Below are 12638 nucleotides of genomic sequence, written 5' to 3'. Positions count from 1 at the left end.
TGTCATTGACTACCATATATTCCCCAGGCTGTCCTTTACATCCCTGTGACTATTCTGTGACAACCACTTTGTGCTTCTTAATGCCTTCGCCTTTTTCTCCCATCACCCCAATACCCCTTCCCATCTGTCAACTGTCAAAATGTTCTCTGTATCTGTGAGTCTGTTTCTGTTCTGCTTGTTAGTTTATTTTTTTCTCAGATTCAATTGTTGGTAGATACGTATTTATTTTATTGGTAATATTTTTTGTCTTTTTTTCTTCTTTATTTCATGCAATACTGGATTGGTTGTGATGAACCCCTTCAGGTTTTCTTATCTGGGAAGCTCTTTATCTGTCCTTTGACTCTAACTGGTAGCTTTGCTGGATAGAGTAAGTTTGGTTGTAGTTCCTTGCTTTTCATCATTTTGAATATTTCTTACCACTCCCTTCTGGCCTGCAAAGTTTCTGTTAAAAAATCAGTTGACAGTTTTATGGGAGCTCCCTTGTACATAACTCACTGCTTATCTCTTGTTGCTCTTAAGATTCTTTCTTTGTCTTTATTTTAATTGTGATGTGTCTTGGTTGGGACTCTCTGTGTTTCCTGGACTTGTATTCATGTAAGGAAAGTTTTTCATCATTATTTTTTCAAAAAGGTTTTCTTTTTTCTTCTTGTTAAATTTTAATTATATTTTATTGATTATGCTATTACAGTTGTCCTGATTTTTTCCCCTTTACCCCTCTCCACCAAGATACCCCACTCCTTCAGACAATCCCCCCACCATTGGTCATGTCAATGGGTCATGTATATAAGTTCTTTGGCTACTCCATTTCCTACACTGTACTTTACATCCCCATGGCTATTCTGTAACTACCTATTTGTACCTCTTAATCCCCTCACCTATTTACCCATTCCCCCATAGCCCCTCCCATTTGGCAGCCATCAAAATGCTCTCCACATCCATGATTCTGTTTCTGTTCTTGTTGCTTAGTTTGATTTTTAGATTCAATTGTTGATAGATATGTATTTATTGCCATTTTATTTTTCATAGTTTTGATCTTCTTCTTTTTCTTAAATAAGTCCCTTTAACATTTTGTATAGTCATGATTTGATGATGATGAACTCCATTAAGTTTTTTGGTCTGGGAAGCTCTTTATCTGCCCTTTGATTCCAAATGACAGCTTTGCTGGGTAGAGCAATCTTGGCTGTAGGTCCCTGCTTTTCATGACTCTGAATATTTCTTGCAGTCACTTCTAGCCTGCAAAGTTTCTTTTGGGAAATCAGCTGACAGTCTTAGGGGAACTCCCCTGTAAGTAATGAATTTCTTTTCTCTTGCTGCTTTTAAAATTCTCTATCTTTAACCTTTGGCATTTTAATGATGATGTGTTTTCACATGAGCCTCTTTGCATCCATCTTGTTTGGGACTCTGTGCTTCCTGGACTTGCATGTCTGTTTCCTTCACCAAATTAGGGAAGATTTCTTTCATTATTGTTTCAAATAGATTTTCAATTTCTTGCTCTTTCTCTTCTCCTTGTGGCACCCTCTATGAAGCAAATGTTGGACCTCTTAAAGTTGTCCCAGAGGCTGTTTAAACTATCCTCATTTTTTTTGGATTCTTTTTTCTTCTTTATGTCTGATTGGATGTTTTTTACTTCTTTATGTTCCAAATCATTGATTTGGTTCTTGGTTTCATCCACTCTACTGTTGTTTCCCTGTAAATTGCTTTTTATCTCAATTAGTATATCTTTTGTTTCTGACTGGATCTTTTTTATGCTGTTGAGGTCCTCACTGAGTTCCCTGAGCATCCTTATAACCAGTGTTCTGATCTCTGCATCTGATAGATTGCTTATCTCCATTTCATTTAGCTCTGTTTTGGAATTTTGATCTGTTTTTTCATTTGGGCCATGTTTCTTTGTCTTATTTTGGCAGCCTCCCTGTGCTTGTTGCTATGTATTAGGTAGAACTGCTTTGACTCTGTGTGTTGATAATGTGGCCTAATATAGTAGATGTCCTATAGGGTCCAGTGGCACAGCCTCCCCTATCACCCAAGGTGGGTACTTGAGCTGTGCCCTTGGTTTGGGCTGAGTACACCCTCCTCATGTAGTTGAGCCTTCGTTACTGTTGGCAGATCAATGGGAGGAATTTACCCAGTCCAGTCATCTGCAAAGATTGGCTGTGACCACAGAGCACCACCCTTTGCACTTCATGGAGGATCAAGCTGCCCACTGGGTGCATAGGCTCTGGAGTTTCCTGGGTGGTTCAGGGCAAGATCAGCCCCCACCTGTGTTTTACCCGGGGCCACTCTGCCTGAACTGTAAAGCAAACTGAGATGGCTTCTACTTGTGCTGGGCTTGGAGATTCCCAGGGGAAGCCAAGCTGTGAATCTCAGCTGGCTGCTGCTTATACCAGGCCTGGGCTGGCCTGAGTCTCACTGAAGCCAGCTGTTTCTTATTTGAGAGGATTTAGGAAGTTGTGAAGCATAAGCTAAGACCATCCATTCATATGGAAAAGCAGCTTGGGTGGGCCAGTATGTTGGGTGGGGCAGAGTCTCAGGGGATCTCCAGGGTGGGGCAAACAGTATCAGTAAGGTTGATGGAGTTTCAGATATGGCACCAGCTAGCTGGCTCAGTTGGCTAAGGGTTCAGAATGGGACAATGGCTTCTGCTTGTCTTGATGCCAGATACTTCAATTTCTCCCTGAACACTACTGGTGCCTCTCAAGCTGCTACCCTGCTGCTGCAGCTCAGAGGGAGTGAGCCTGAGAAGGTGAGTCCATGTGTAGGTTCTTCAACAGGAACTGCTTAGGGCTCCAGCAGTTTCTTCCACTGACTCAACCCTGGCTGGGTTTTGCAACCAGAAGTTGTGGGGACTTATCTCCCTGGCACTAGAACCCTGGCCTGGGGGGGCCTGGTGTGGCGCCAGGACTCCTCGATCCTAAGATATCCTTCCCAGATTTCAAAAAGATTTTCAATTTCTTGTTTTCTCTCTTCTCCTTCTGGCGCCCCCCTGATACAAATAGTGGTACCTAAAGTTGTCCCAGAGGGTCCTTACACTATCTTCATTTGGGGTGGCTCTTTTTTCTTTTTGCTGTTCTGATTGAATGTTTTTTTCCTTCCTTATATTCCAAATCACTGATTTGATTCTTGGCTTCATCTACTCTACTGTTGATTCCAATATTCTTCATTTCATTTGGTGTCCTTCATTTTTGACTGGTTCTTTTTTGATGATTTCTGTGTTCTTTTTCATGCTTTTGAAGTTCTTACAAAGTTTCTTGAAGTTTCACGAAGTCTGTGAGCATCCTTATAACCATTGTTTTGGACCCTGTATCTTGTAGTCTACTTGCCTCCATTTTATTTAGTTCTTTTTCTAGAGATTTTTCCTGTTCTTTCATTTGGGACCTATTTCATTGTCTCTGAATTATGGCTGCTTCCCTATGTTCGTTTCTATGTATTAGGTAGAGCTGCTCTGTCTCCCAGGCTTGGTAGACAGGCATCAGGTAGGGTTCAATGGCATGGCCTCCCCAGTCACCCAAACTGGGTGCTACAGGTGCACCCCTGTATGGGCTACATGCATGGTCTTGTTATAATTGAGGTTTGGTTGCTGCTAGCATCACAGAGAGCAATTGACCCCCAGACCTATTGGTTGTGAAGTCCATTTGTGACTACAGCAGAGGAGCTGTTGTGCAGGACCCAACCCTACAGAACAGGACTTGCTTCAGCAGGCTTTGGTGTGAACCAAGACTGCCCCTTGAATGTGTTGCTGATGGGGGTGGTACGTTTGTAATCTGGCATGGTCTGAAGCTGTCCACTGGATGCACTGGCTTTGGGACCTCCTGGGAGGAGCAAAGTCGACCACCACCTATGCCCTGCCTGGGGCCACCCAATATGATCTACAGTGTGATCTGCAGATGGTTGCTACTTGTGCTGGGCTTGGAGGTGTCCAGGAAAGGCCAAGCTTTGAACCAAGGCTGGCTGCCACTAATGCTGGACCTGGGGCCACTTAGTGAGAAGTATAGGGCATGCCAAGGCCAGATGCTGCTTGCTGGCAATTTGTGAACCTTTGAGAGATTTTCAGAAAGTCTGCAACAGGAGCCAAAACAGGAAGTTTGTATGGAAAAGCCACTGGAAATAGTTTGAGTGGACCCACAATTTGGGTGAGGCAGGGTCTCAGGGAATCACCAGGGCAGGGTCAACAGTGTTAGCCAGGCTGATGGACACTCAGACATGGCACCCACCAGCCAGCTCTCTCTCTCTCTGTCTCTCTTTCTCTCTGTCTCTCTCCGTGTTTGGTGGGGAATCTCAAAAGGAACAATGACCTCTGCCAACACTTTTGTCTGGCAGAAAGCTGCCCCTCTAGCTCTCATCCTGATGCAAGACAATTCAGTTCCTCCCTGTATGCCCCTGGTGCCTTCCGAGCTGCTGCCCCAGTGCTGGAACTCAGAGAGAGAAAGTCCGAGTAAGTCCGTGCGTGGGCTCTTTAAGAGGAACTGCCTGGGACTCCAGAAGCCTCCGTTACACTCAGCCACACTCTACAGCCAGAAGTTATGGGGACTTTTCTTTTTAGTACTGGAACCCTGGGCTGGAGAACTTGTTGTGGGGCTGGGACCCCTCGTACCTCAGTGGTGACCTTGACAGCTCAGATATGCTTCCCAATTTTTACCCAACACGTGTGGGTATGGGACCAGCCTTCTGGCATCTGTACCCCTCCTACCAGTCTCAAGGTGGCTTCTTTAAATCCGTAGTTGTAGGACTTCTATTCAGCTAGATTTCAGGTGGTTCTGAATGGTGATTGTTCTGTAGTTTAGACATGGTTTTATGAGGTTGTGGAAGGATTCAAGTACTGTGTTTACCTATGCTTCCCTTTTGACCAAAAGTCCCAAAGAGATTTTTAAAATGCAGATCATGAATGTGAAAGGTAAAGGAAGATTCTCTGCCAGCCCCTCTGGTTAAAAGAGAGATGATGCCACTAGCATACTTATGGTCTAGGATGAAGCTTTCTTGTTTGCATACTTTATGCTAATGTGGATTGAGGAAAAGAAGAGTTGTAACTAATAAATAGCTAAGTCAACTAATTGGTCACATAAAACCTAAATAGAGTGTCTGAGAGCTACTAGCCTGGGGTTTGACAAAGCTATGCTCTCACAGATGTGGTAATCAGGTAATCTTTAGAGAACTGCACAACGAAATTCTACCCAGCCTTTAAAAGGAAGGAAACTCTTTCACATACTACGACATGAGTGAACCGTGAGAACAGTACATTAAGTGAAATAAGTGAATCACAAAAAAGACAAATACTGCATGATTTCCTTCTATGAAGTATATAGAGCAGTCAAATTCATATAAACAGAAAGAAGAACGGTGGTTGCCAAGGGCTGGGCAGAGGGGCAAAAGAAGAATTGTTGTTCAATGGAAATACAGTTTCAGATCTACAAGATGAAAAAATTCTAGAGATCTGTTTCACAACAATGTGAATATGCTTAACACTACTGAACATGTACTTAAAATGGTTAAGATAGTAATAACAATGAGAAAGAGAAAAGAGGGGAGAGAAGCAGAACTGGAATCAGAAAACTAAGCCAGTGGTTTGGAGTCTTCTAATAAAATTTAATATTATTTAGAGATGAGGGACATTGCTAAGTAATTCAAGGCCAAATTCTCCTAGTGTATTAAATTATTCTTTGTAAAAGGGCTTATAACTTTTTTTTTTTAACTGCAATTCATGAACTGTGGCGCTGGGACAGTGGGACCAAGACTCAGGACTCCAGCTCTTAATCCAGGTTGAGCTGTTAGCCTGGCTGTGTGATTTAGGTGGCCACTGACCTCCCCTTGGCCTGAGGGTGGTCTCTGTCACCCCTTCCACTTTTACAGCCAGTTTCTGCAGAACAGGACACCACTCCACCGAGTTGTGCCCATCCCACAGGGCACTTTTCAGTGTTACATTTTATTCAGTGGTAGCCATTTAAAGTACATTTTTATGTTACTAAGTTAGTAATATAATTTTGTGATTATATTTTATTTTACTAAAGCATGGATGTATGTATACTACTTCTTACAATAAACTGAGCATTTATGAAATGCCTTGCACTCTGCTTAGCACTTTGCATATTCAATGTCCACCACTGGAGTTGGGCCAGAGTATTAAGTAACTTGGCCAATCACACAGCTCATGGTTTACAGACTTGGGACTCGGAACTCTTTCTGCCTGCAAGCAGGCCATGCTCTGAACCCTAAGCTAAACTGGAACAGAATACAGAACATGCATAAAACATAAGCATTCTAAGAAAGTTTGTAGAAAAGTTTAAGAAATCTAACAGAATGGAATCTTTTATAAATTCACTTCTCAAACTCTATCCGTCCTGGCAATACCAAAAAATATGGCTCCTCTCCACCCATAGCCTCCCAAATCCCAATGCCTTGCTGCTCAACAGTGCAAGAGTTTGCATGTACTGACTTAGCGAATTTAGCCCAGTCACTAAACTGAACTCAGGAGAAGGTCTAATCCCAAGTCTCCAAGTTCGTACTGTACTGTCAGAGACGTGCTTGTGCTCCCGTAGAAGCAAGGCGCTCACGTGTGCTCAAAGTGCTAACTGCACATGCTCCGAAGAGAAACTATCAAAACTATGTAAACTGTTTCAAGTCAGACAAGCAAATAAAACACATATTGTTTTGTCAGTTGCCAAATTTGGTTCTTTTTCTTAAGGTAGTCAGGCATAGAACACAGACACACACCAGCTGGCCGAACTAAGTTTATTTATAAGTAAATATTTTGTGGCCTGATTCTGGCCCACTTGATGCACTCTATTCCACGAAGATAAGAAAAATAAGTGTTCCTTGAAATAGAAAATGTGGATAAAATGATAATGGCTTTTGAAGATAAGTTTAAATTGATCTGTGGCTGGAACTATGAAAGGGTTATTAATATTAAAGGAACATTATTTTTGCCCTTATGTCTAGAGTATTTTTCACTGTCTAATTAAAATATCTGGCTTTTATGGGTTTGGTTTTAAATAAATTATGGCTTAAAATAAATTATAAATTTGTAATGGCATATTAACATACATGAATAGAAACCAAAAAGGCAAAACTCCAGTCCTGACCAAGTGTAATTTTTTCCTACTCTAGACTTGCACCCATGTGGCTGAAACAGACTAGAGAAAACCCAACATCCATGCTGAGCACCCTCAGCTCCAATAAGGTGGAGTGGGTCCAGCTTAAGTGGGCCTCGTTGCTGCTCAGTGATTACAGCCTCTCCCATCTCCTAGTCACGTATTTCCTATTTTCGTGTTCCTCAGACCTCTAACACCTCCTTCCCCAGATTCATTCTCTGCTGGTGACCTTGACCAGTTTGCCTATTTCACTGACAAAACACAATCAGGAAACCCCCACAGGCTGGCACCTCCACACCTACCCACTCACCAGCATTATGCTCCTGTACTGGGTCTCCCCCATCCTCTTTCTGCTTGATCCACCCTAGCACCTATTCAAGGTGAACCCCTCTACTTGGGCACGAGATCCAAACCCTTTCACCAACTCAAGCACATTACTTCAGCAATTTCCCCCCATTCCTCCTACATCATCTGTTTTCCCTATTTACTGAATCATTCCCATAAACAAAGAAACATGCTATTATTGTTCTCATCATAAAAGAAAATAAAACTCTCCTAACCCCACTTCCCCTTCCACCTAACTTCTCATTCTCTGCTTCTCTTTATAGTGAAACTCGTGGAGGGTGGTACTGTCTCCAATTCTCTCTTAACCACTCTAATCAGCCTTTGTCCCCACCACTGTGTCAAGGTCACCAAAGTCCCACAGGATGTATTACAGCCAATGGTCAAACATCCTTCTTGGCTTATGAACTACCTCGGAAACAGACAAGCCCTCCTGTGCGTCCTCCCTTGAAACACTTTCTGCTCTCGGCTTCCAGAGCTTCATGCTCTTGTAGTTTCTTCCTGCTTCACTGATCCTTCCTTCTCAGTCTCCTGCACAGGTCCCTCCCATCTTCCTGACCACCTACCCCTGGAGTGCCCCAGGGCTCAGTTCCTGGACCTCCTTCCTGCTCTAGCTTCACCTTCTCCATTGGCCATAGCATCCAAACCAAATTAATATCCCCGGCCTTGCCCCTCACCTCCAGGCTTATCTATCTGAATCCCCTCTCAACATTCCGATTCCAGTGTGTCCAAGGCATCTCACATGCAATGGGCCCAAAACCTGACACTGGGCCTCCACTTCCCAAACCTGTTTATCCAAAATTGTCTCCATCTAAGTAGATGCAACTCCATCCGTCCTGTTGCTCAGGCTGAAAACCTTGGAGCCAGCCTGGTCTCTCTTTTCCTCACGCCCTACCTCCTCTCCCTAGGCAAATCCTATCACCTCTACCTTCAGATTATATCTAGAATCAGACCACTTTTCATTCCTCAGGTAAAATATCACTGTTATGAAGGAAGAAATAAAATATTTCAGAGAGATTTATAATATCCATATAGAATATTTCTGGTAGGATAGACAAGAAGCAGCCGATGACAGTATTTCTTCTAGAGGGAAATGCGGGGTTACGGAACAAGAAGCAGAGGGAGACTTACTTCTCACTCATACCCCTTGTACCTTTTGAAGTTTTGTGCCATGTGCATTAAATGCCTTCTAAAAATAAGCAAAATAATTTAAGAATGATGATAATGGCCTGGTGCCCTGTCTGGCCTCCCACTGAGAGGCCAGCGAAGATGACACGCTCCACCCGCAGCTGGAAGGGCTCCAGGTCCCTGCACAGCTCCATCAGGGTGACTGGCACTGAAGCTTTCTCAGAGCCTCAGGCTCACCGTCTGCAAAGTTAAGATGATAATGAGAGCTCGCCTTAGTTTACAAAGGGGGATCTGTTGTGAGACGGCACATTCTACGTGGAGGACATTACACATACATAAGTCTTCATTACCCTTTAGGAAAAAGCGAAGTTTGGTGGATAAGAAAGAAAGCCAGCACACCAAGCTGTGGAACATGAAATGGGGCCAGAATAGCAATAGGAGCTGTCTCTGTGTGGCATAATAAGTCCTTGGAACCAAGAAAATGTGTTTCTTGGTCTTAAACAACTTTAAATTTAACAAGTATAATCAAGATTATCATTTGCATTATTACAGCTAGGCTGTTCTCTGGTCTTGTGATGGTTATGCAAATTTTAGTCATCTTCCCCTAGATTGCTCTTTTATTCTCACAGTATACAGACTAGCTGAAATCTAACGAGATGGAAACATTTGCAACTCACAGATATGCTACAATCAAATAATGGCAATTTTTCAAAGTTATGTAATAGACTGATCTAAATTTTAAAATACTAAAGTTATCAATTGGGTTCTAGATGAAACCCTGCCCTGAGATGCAATAATTGAAAAATGGAAAATAACTGGATTTAATGGCTGTAGATGAGAGGATAGAAACAATGTGTAATGTGTGGAATTAATTTTTAAGCCACACATTGCATAGTCAATGAAGTAAAGTAAAATGACATTTTCTGGGAAAAGACAACCATGTTTTTCTTGATAGGCCAGTTTCCCTAAATAGCATAGTATTAAAAAAAAAAAACTAAGCACATAGGGCATGCATGCATATGCATTTCAGGATTGTTTTGGAATCTGTTACTTTTACGTGTTATTTTTATACCATTTAATGTAATGGAGAAATGTTGTATCCTACGATGTTTAAAACACCTATGGAAGGTTAACTGTTTGGGAAAAACGTTTTTAAAGCTTTATTCCCTCATTTTTTTTCTTTTCTTCTGATTCATTTCCTCCTCTTTCATCTTGGAATTTGTAGGGGAGGTGACAGTCCTCCTCCTCCAAATCATATCCTTCCAAAGAAAAGAAAAGAAAACAAAGTTCCAGGCTTATCTATATCTAATCAATCAGAATACCACTTCCTGTCCCCCTGCCCCCTTCCAGTTACCCCTTGGTTTCCAATGGAACAGGAGGAGGAATCAGAAGGCTGTCCTGGCCTGCAGCTTCCTGCCTTTACCTGAGACCAGCAACTCAGGCCCGTACTTCCCTGCAGCTGCAGAGTGAGCTCTCGTTCCACCCGCAGGGCGCTGGGAGAAGCACCACACAGAAGTCCAGGATTATTACTTCTAAAAACTAGAAAAGAGAGTACTCTTTTATCTTTCCCGCATTTCTCTTTTCTCACTTCCCCTTCTCTCCCCTCACCACCTTCCCCTCCTCCCCCGCTCTAAGGGTTTTTCGCCGGTGAACACGCCACACGAGCCAGGGTCCTGAGAGCAGAGGGTCTGAACTGGGAAAAGAACACAAAGGAAGAACCATAGCAGCTACACCCAGATCACTGAGAAATGCAAAATGAAACAAGCTCAGAGCCAACTTCCAGGAATATGCTATATTTTGCACTTGGTGTTTTCATATTTGCCCAAGTCTTAACGCTTTGGTCACTAGCCTTCCACTTCCTAATGCAAGAAAATAAATGCTGACTCGTGCTGTTTGCCCCAGACGCCACCGGAAATGGCATCGTCTCCCCTGACGCTGCTCACACATGTGAATGTGCTAGCAGCATCCAGACGTGAGTGTATTTGCCTTGTAGCCCACGCTCTGGGCTCTCTCCTCGACCTGGTGCTCTGACCCACAGCTGAGAAGGGAGTCTCTAGGAAAGAGATGTAGAATCAACGGAGAGGTACATTTTTAAATCGCCAGTTACTTTAATGAGTAAGTACTTTTCAGTTTTCCCATTTTATTTTAAGCGTTAATTTTGTACTTCTGACCAGCCTTTCTTGGCATTCTCATTTCTTGGGTACGCTCTGTAGGAAGGCATCTCCATCCTAGTCCACTTCACGCCGCCCCCACTTACCTGAACAGCCCTAAAGAGACAACTGTTATTTCCTAATGAGAAGGACTGATAAACTACTGAACCTCTAAACACGTACAGTGAGAGGAAATGGTAGGTTGTGAACAAGAAGGGATGCAAAGCATCTGTTACATGTGTAATCTTGTATGTTGTGGTTGACCACAAAGGTTTGGCATCATTTTAACTCCCAGCTCTGCTTTTTATAAAATGGGTGACCTCGGGCAGATGACTCAATCTGCCAAACTTCATTTTTGACTGTGTAAAATGGAGAGAAAAAAGTACCAATTTCACAGGGTTCTTACGAGGAATAAATAGGTAAGCAGGTAAACTGTGTAACACAAGCAGTGAATACCAACTAATGTTACTAAATAACAAGTTAAATTAGTGTTACTAAATAATAATAAGTTAAATACTTCATTACTGGAAAGCTCCCTTAATTACTAAATCCCATCCCCCCAAAATGCTGAGGTGGCTCAGAAAAGCAATAATTGATATTTGTAAAGTTTGTGGAGCATTTCCTTTGATTTCCACAGTTCACCCTAAGGCAGGCAGTGCTGAGGGGCTGACTTAGTTGTGTTCCTGAGGGACTGGGGAGAAGCTGTGCAGCACGTGGCAGGAGAGGAGCTCAGGGGTCCACACCGAGAGCAGAAGGGAGGGGACAGGACTTGGGAAAAGCCTGGTGTCTTTGCATGTTATCTCCCCAGCATGGACTCCTGTCGGCTGCCTCACTTTCTGGACCTTGCCCCGCGCCCTGTGCCCAGTTCTAGGGCTTGAAAACTAGGGGTTGTCCTCAGTCTTGCTGCCAACACACACAGCATTGGGAGCCCAGGTCTTCCAGATCCTTCTAAGAAATAGTATGGGTAGGGAGCAAGGCAGACAGAGACTGGCTCTTAGAAACTGCATCATTAATAGTAACATCCGCAATAAAAATAATATGCATTTTACAAGCTTTTTTTTATTATATTTTATTGAATATGCAATTACAGTTGTCCTGATTTCCCCCTCTTCCCCTCCACCCAGCACCTACCCCTTTGGGCCATCGTTCATGTCTATGGGTCCTGTCCCACACCGTGGTTCATGGCCATGGGTCCTATGTATAGGTTCGTTGGCTACTCCATTTCCTATGCATCCCCACGGTTATTCTGTGACTACCTATCTGTACTTAATCCCCTCACCTCTTCACCCACTTCCCCACACCCCCTCCCATCTGGAAATCATCAAAACACTCTCAGTATCCACGATTCTGTCTCCGTTCTTTTTGTTTGTACAAGCTCTTTTATGTAATCGCTTTAGAGGAGCATACAGATCATCTCCCATTTAAAGGACGAAAACAGTGGTAAAGCAAGCTCTGGAGGTAGCAGAAACTCCAGCCTGCTGACTCAGCCTAATGTTCACTGGTTAAATGGGCTTTTGTGCCCATCCATGGAGACAGAATTTCAGAATCCAATCTGCATCAGCTGGAAGCAACTTAGTCATTATTAACTCCCCATCACCCTCCTTCTCAGCCATGGGGACCTTTTATTTAACCACTGATTAGAATCTAGAGTAGCCAGCATAAGTATAAAAATATAGCTTTAGTGCAGTAACTGAGTTTTCCATTGACACATTAGTAGAAATTAGCTATCAGAGTGATAAAAACTACTCCAAGTTGACTTTATACCTGCTCTGTTTTCTCATGGAAGAATTTAAAGCTGTACACAAAACATTGCTTTGCTTTGTTTCGTTTTTCAACAGATAATAAAAAGGAAAAATACATACAAATATCTTTTTCTAGATAAGACTATTTTTTTTCCTCAAGGTTCCAACACATTTATAGCCGAGGTTAAAAGCTCAGG

The 12638-nt window shown here is 42.8% G+C and overlaps 1 protein-coding gene across 10 annotated transcripts in view; it reads left to right on the top strand.

Annotated features, from left to right (window-relative positions):
• The window catches only part of PCED1B (PC-esterase domain containing 1B), a 120846-nt gene that overhangs the window by 96671 nt on the left and 11537 nt on the right, over positions 1–12638 (top strand). For 2 of the 10 annotated variants that reach the window (XM_045829267.1, XM_045829266.1), the window contains exon 2: positions 10452–10664. The exons of the other annotated variants lie outside the window; for them this stretch is intronic. The gene's annotated coding sequence lies outside the window, so the exon portion shown is untranslated. The remainder of the gene's footprint in view (positions 1–10451; positions 10665–12638) is intronic. 10 annotated transcript variants of the gene reach the window in all.

Source organism: Phyllostomus hastatus, unplaced genomic scaffold, assembly GCF_019186645.2.
Source record: "Phyllostomus hastatus isolate PE091 unplaced genomic scaffold, TTU_PhHast_1.1 phas_scaffold_93, whole genome shotgun sequence".
Lineage (NCBI taxonomy): Eukaryota > Metazoa > Chordata > Mammalia > Chiroptera > Phyllostomidae > Phyllostomus > Phyllostomus hastatus.
This window is presented reverse-complemented; position numbering and strand designations above follow the sequence as displayed.